The sequence below is a fragment of the Anneissia japonica genome, unplaced genomic scaffold, assembly GCF_011630105.1.
Source record: "Anneissia japonica isolate Jap-2015-1 unplaced genomic scaffold, ASM1163010v1 scaffold376_len1572418_cov194, whole genome shotgun sequence".
In the NCBI taxonomy this organism is placed as follows: Eukaryota; Metazoa; Echinodermata; class Crinoidea; order Comatulida; family Comatulidae; genus Anneissia; species Anneissia japonica.
The window spans coordinates 1,103,093-1,110,176 of record NW_022741166.1 but is presented as its reverse complement, the minus strand read 5'-3'; positions in this window follow the sequence as shown (position 1 = coordinate 1,110,176).

Below are 7,084 nucleotides of genomic sequence, written 5' to 3'. Positions count from 1 at the left end.
AGTCACTCCCTGGAGTCACATCTATTGAATTCCTGGATCCACCACTGTTGAGTTTTATATTATTGTTAGGCTTACTAATATTACTTATGATGCGTTTATTGCAATTTTCACTTTATCATTTCAGAACAGCCATAAAAACTTTCAAAGCGCACTACTTTCCAGGTGACTTCGCCCCTGGACTCCCCAAAAGGGTCCTACGTACTTTGCATAACGGCTCCCCACCCCCCCCCACCCACCACACCTTTCAAAATCCTGGCTACGTCCCTGGCTGCTATAACTCGCAAAATAAGGTGGTTTTAGGTGATTTTTAACTACTTGCAATTGATTGAAACTTTAAAGTAATTCGTATAGGCCTACATAACTCGCACAGGCTGTTGTTCGCACAAGCGAATTTTTCTCCGCTCGAACTAGCATCCGCTTTATGAATTGTCCCCGGCATTATCCCGGTGGCACCTGACCTCCCCCTTTATTTATTACTTTTTATTGCTTTAGAAATGTGATTTCAAAAAAGTAGTGCATCGTATACGTAATTAAGGGCTTGTTTTGTTGTTTTTTAACTTGCAGATTATCTTAGTATGATTGTTGGAAAAATGGTCAACATTTTATTTTGAATTCTCACCCTGACCTTCGCGCGCCTGTGCGCAGTGGGCGAAGGTCTGGATCCACGTCTAGTTAGCATGAATTTTGAAAGCCAGGACCCATAGTATTTTGTTACGTTTCTTCACAGAGGGGGTTCGTCCGAACCCCCTGAACCCCCCTGGATCAGCCACTGATAATAATATGATGAAAATTACATAGAATTACATTTGAATACACTAAAATATTACAATGTAATCCTTATACATATATTTACTTTACCCTGTTATCTGTAATTGGGGAATTTCAGAATTTTGTTTATTTTCAACAATGTGGAAAAAGTGAAACACAATTCCTGGACCAAACGAGAATATGACTTCCGGAAACATTTTTGGAAGCTATGGAGCCCATAATGGGAAGAACTACTAAACTTATTAACGAATCAAATTAAAGCAATGTCGATGATCAAAAAGATAAAAGTAAGAGTTTCTTCTTCTTTGGTAACGTATCCATCCGATCGGTACTTTGATAAGAAAGTTTTTGTAAGAAGAAATACAAAATGGGAAAAATTAAGTTGTCTAAAAGTAAAAAGCAGTCCATTACAGTCCATCTCATAAACGGCTTATATTAATTAATAATAAAGAAGACAGTTGTACTTTATCACTGTGTCCCACTATAGCCAATTTGTCAACCATTGGACACAATGAAAAAGAATAAGATTATTTTTGAAAATATTGAACAAGATATTTATAGTTTATCACTCTGTTCCTCTATAGCCAAATTAGGGCACTGAAAAAATTGTTAGATTATCACTCCCCCGCCCTCCCCACCCCCGGGAAAATTTTAAATTATTGATGTGGGAATAAAAAAAATTTTTTTCGCCGCATCAATGATTTTAACAGAACAACACAATGCTGTTTTATGACTTCAGATGCATTTCTTTAAAAAAAACCTATAAAATTAAACCAGTTTTTTATACAATATTTACTATTACTAGAAAAATATAAATAGTCCCTCTCTCATAAAAAAAAGCGCAATAACGAAATGTTCTGATTTTTAAAAAAAGATAAAGAAAAACCGCCCTCCCTCATCGTTTTTTTTTTTAAAGAGTGATAATCTAATAATTTGTTCTATGTGCCCTTAGCAGCCATTGAACACAATGAAAAAGAAAAGGATTAACTTAGAAAATATTAAAGAAGACAGTTGTACTTCATCACTGTGTCCCACTATAGCCAATTTGGCAACCATTGGACACAATGAAAAAGAATAGGATTTTGTTTGAAAATATTAAACAAGATATTTATAGAGAGCCAATTAAGGGCACATAGAAAAAATTATTAGATCACTATTTTTTTTAAAAATCAGAACAAGTGCTTCTTTTAATAGATGAGGGAGGGACTTTTTTATTTGGCAAGAATATTGTAAATATATAAAAACAGGTTTAATTTTTATTGTTTTTTAAAGAAAACGTATTTCGAATCACAAAATTACATTGTTCTTTATGCTGTTGAAAAAATGATGCGGCCAAGAAAAAGAAACATTTTTTAAAATTTCCGCATCAATATTTCCCAATTTTTTTGACGCGGGCTGGAGTGTTGGTCTAATATTTTTTTTTTGTATAGGCATAATTATGATCTGTTCATTGTGCGTTCGATTTTGATAATGACAGGAATGATAGGAGCACCGTGTGATCAATGTGCGCCAAAATAAATAGATGATTAACATAAAAAAAATAGGATGATGTTTATTTGTACAATACTGCTATTGTTTCTAAAATTTGGTGGAGTAATGTATTTCACGTGATTATCATTGGAAAGTTATTGATCTATTAGTAAATTCTATAGTCTGGTTGTTGTACGCATATAGGCATATTTTTTACACTTTTCACTTTATTTCTTTATTCATGTTCTTTGCAATTCATGACAAAGTAAACTCAACCATACATATTCAAAAACAGAGCGACGAAAAGGACCCCCACGAAACTCTTTGGAGCTTTTAAAATGGAGACCCGGTGTTAAAATTAAAGTTTGTTTAGACATAAAGACAGTATATAACTGAATAACTACAAAGATACACCCCCCTCTCACCCCAACAGTCATATTTATTTGATTTACATTTATTTTGAACATTGCTATTAGGACATTGTTTAAATCCACACTAGCCTATATTTTACAGTCGGCAACACCAGAGACGTTCATTTCCATTACATTATGGTCTTCCATTTCTATAGCGCATAATACAGTGCATGACAAACGTCACATAACCACTACTAATTCCACCTTAATTAGGAGTCGCTCAGCTCAGTCTTACATGTGTAAATGTTCGTATTGAAACTGTGTTTTTAGCATTGTTTTAAAGTAATAACCTATCAGACATTTACATGAACAACAAAACGAATGGAAATATATTTGTCTTAACTATTGTTTTCAGCAAAGTGGCGTATCCATATTTTAAAGAAGCGGGTGCTGATGTAATGAGAGTCCACATCACGTCAGTACCATCGTTGTTGGCGGTGACGTATTTTATACCACTGGATGCCCCAAAATGGAAATTACATTACCTATTAAATAATAATGTTTTTGACAAATTGAGTAATAAAAACCCCAATTAATTAATTAGGTACCCGAAAATGAAGTTTAAGTGTATACTTACTATTCTTAAAAACTATCCATATTCAACTGAGCCCCACTATGGTTGGGGCTCAGGTGAGAACATTCTGAGAAGTTGAGACTCGTTAGATGCACAAAAAAGCACTTGAATAGTACAAAAATTTACGATATCCACCTGAGCCCCACCATGTTTAATACTTAAAATTTCTGTTGGTTATTTTTTAACATTTGAAAAGAGACGGGACGCAGCTGCCAAAGAACTTGGCAGCGAAGGGACGCTACCAATAAACAAATAACAAACTACCGGTTTTCTGGGTTGATTTTCAAGGTACTACATGGCTCAACTATTTTTTACTTTAGGGTTAATTGGTAAAAATCGCACACAAATCATACGACGTCACTGACAACGCCGGGGACGGCTACTCCATCTTGAGATTAATTTTCAGAAAAAAGTTATACTAAATAACTTCTAATGACGAACTATTGTCTTCAGTTGTCTTTGTTGGTCATTCAACTGTCATTTTATCTATCTTTTCGGTGATATTACTATTCTCTAAATTCTATAAAACACCCACATAACAACGTCACGTTAGATCGATTGGTGGGGACGCCGTGGTGAGGCTGGTAGGGTCAATTTTCGTCGGAGGGTATCAAGATGATAAACAGTTTCATTGGACTAAATTCTTGCTTATGTTAACCACATGCTTACATAAGATTATACTAAGTCTGGTTTCAAATCAAAGTCAAGTAGTTAAAAATCACCTAAAATCACCATATTTTTCGAATTATCGCCCCTCAACTGACCTTCGCGCCCCCATCAGCCCCCCCCCCCATTTCAAAACATCTAGATACGCCACTGACTTACATGGCCAGGTGAATGAAAATACTCAATCGATGTGCCACCAAATTGTAATCAGTTTCACCATGCCCTCACGATGTCACCGGGGATATTTTCGTCGGAAGGTATCAAGATGATAAACAAGTTTCATTAGACTGAATTCTTGATTATGCCACTGCGGTGGGGTTCCAGACAGCCACGAATTATGGCGAATTTTTATTACCGGTACTTATTTGATAGGCATCGAGCTACTATAATATGACTTCATGTAGGATATGTTTTCTAAATGTCGAAATCAGCTTCCAAAACCAAAACATTTTGAATAAAACTAGAAACAAAGAGTTTGCAATGTAACCAATTAATTTCCTTACAAATCCTCTTTCTTTAAAGTGAAATTCTACATTATGGAAATTTTGCACGAAATCTGTCAACCACGATGTCAAGGTCGAGGTTGTTTCCCCTATCGCGATGTATTCCAAGCATCATGAGGCTATCCAAATGGGCATTTGTCATAACAGAACGCAAAATATTTTAAATTAGTGTCATTGAACTATTATTATTATTATTATTATTATTATTATTATTGGCGCCACCACTGGATTCAATAATCTGCTGTATACACCTTGCTATGCCATTTTCGATAGGTGAATAGGACCTAATTGTAATTTTAGAGCACTAGTGAATATTTACTACTTCGTAATTTGCATAACGAATTATTTATAAACCATGCTTCCTACGATGTCATTATTTAGATATAATGGCACTCGACTTCAGCGGTTATTTAGGCCTATATATAATTGGAAGTAAAAATCATTATTTAGGTATAATGACCTTGACACGATAACACGTGTGCATTACATATAATGAGTTTGAAGTCCAAGCATTATGGTTTTGCGACAGCAATTATTTATACATAATGAAATGTAAATGAAGCTACTTATAAATAATGAGTTTGAAGTCAATTCGTTATTTATATATAATGAAATCAGTGAACTTATTATATATAAATAATTGTAAGTTACTTTTCGTTATTTATATATAATGATTTGTTACCTTTTTATTATTTATATATAATGGAATCAGTGAACTTATTATATATAAATAATTGTAAGTTATTTTTCATTATTTTTATATAATGATGTGTTTCCCCTTCCTTATTTATATAATAATGAAGCCAGTAACCTTATTATATATAATGTTTGGTTAGCCTTTCATTATTTGTATATAATGTAATCAGTAAACTAATTATATATATAAATAATGAAACGTTAACGCAATTATTTACATATAATCATTTAGACGTAAATGCACTATATATAAATAATGGGTGATCTAGTCAATTATATGTTAAATAATGAATTATATATAAATAATTGTGTTAAATAATAAATTTACACTTGGCGCCTCATACATTTTTTGTAAACACCCCTCCCCCCCCCCACAACACCCAGCTACCCGAAATGAAATAGTAGACTCCAAACAGACGTAGCGCGGTTATGGAGATCAAACATGACCGAAGCCTGTTTTGTTTCGGCATACTTTATATACCTGGTTCCCTGTGTAGTTGTGCATGCAGTCAAGCGTTAAGAGGGTTGGCAGAGAAGGCATTATTTTCAAACCGAATATTAACAACAAGCCAAACATCATTCATCATCTTCATCCCCCTCTTTCTACTCATCATCATCATCATCAAGCAATACTGTATAATATCAAAGCATAAATATAAAACTAAAAAAATTAAAAAAATATAGCCAACAAATAGATAGATAGATAGATATAGAGATAGATAGATAGATAGATAGATAGATAGATAGATAAATAGATAGATAGACAGACAGACAGAGAGACGGACGGACGGATGGACGGATGGACGGATGGACGGATGGATGGATGGATGGATGGATGGATGGATAGATAGATAGATAGATAGATAGATAGATAGATAGATAGATAGATATAATACTGTTCATATAAATAAGTTTTTATAATGTTAATATCATATTTTAGGTGTAATTTTTGCCCTACCTGACGTGGAAATGTACTGAATGCTCAGTACGTGTGAAAACAATTACGAAAAAATCTTAAATTTGGGGTGGGAATCGATCCCACAATCTCCAGATCCCAAAAATTCTACCTACTTGATTCTCAATAACAATTACAATCAATATCATATTTTGTTATATTGTATTTAAGCCTTTCCTTTATATTGTATGCTTTGTAAATTTGATATACTATATTTTTTTGTTTTCTTTTTTATCACGGCCATGATGAAAAACATGTAAGTTGTTGAGTTATGTTTTCGTGAATAAATAAAGCTTTATTAGTAACTACTAGGGACAAAATAACACATTGAACATGTGACAGAAGGTTGCCTTTAATTAGTTCGTAGTTGTGGCATTTTGAATTTTATACTGTATTTGTTTTTGGAAACATGTCGCAATGACTCAGCAGGCCTCCCATGTCTACCTAAAATCCAATCTTGAAGGCCAATTTCCCTCTTCCAAAATAAATATAATTTTCCCAGAAAATCTAGGATTTTTCTTCTGAATTAAAAACTGATAATATTTGTAAAATCTGCTTCTCGAATATATGTTTTAATATAATGGGTAAGCCCCTTACTGAAATATTTGCATGCTTATACGTTAGTGCCGTAATAGGATTTTAATTCATATTCAAGACAAAGTAATAAATGTTACCTCACCAACTTCACTGCGTTTTCAACAATGACGTCGCACCATTGGCGGCATTTTATTTAGATCGTTATGTTTCTCTTGCGGTCAATGGTTATATTTATTAAGACCTAACCGTTGACCATTTTTACCACCCTTTTTGTTTTCTTGAAAATTGTTTTGAAAATGTTTTCTAGACCCTATTGGAAACAATCCCCTTAGTTTAATTTTAAAAATCCAGATTTTTTTGTGTACTTTAAAATTACAGATTTTCGAGAGGATAGTGTTATTATTATTATTATTATTATTATTATTATTATTATTATTATTATTATTATTATTATTATTATTTTTGTCAATGTTATCCTGTGTCACACCCATGTTTACACCAG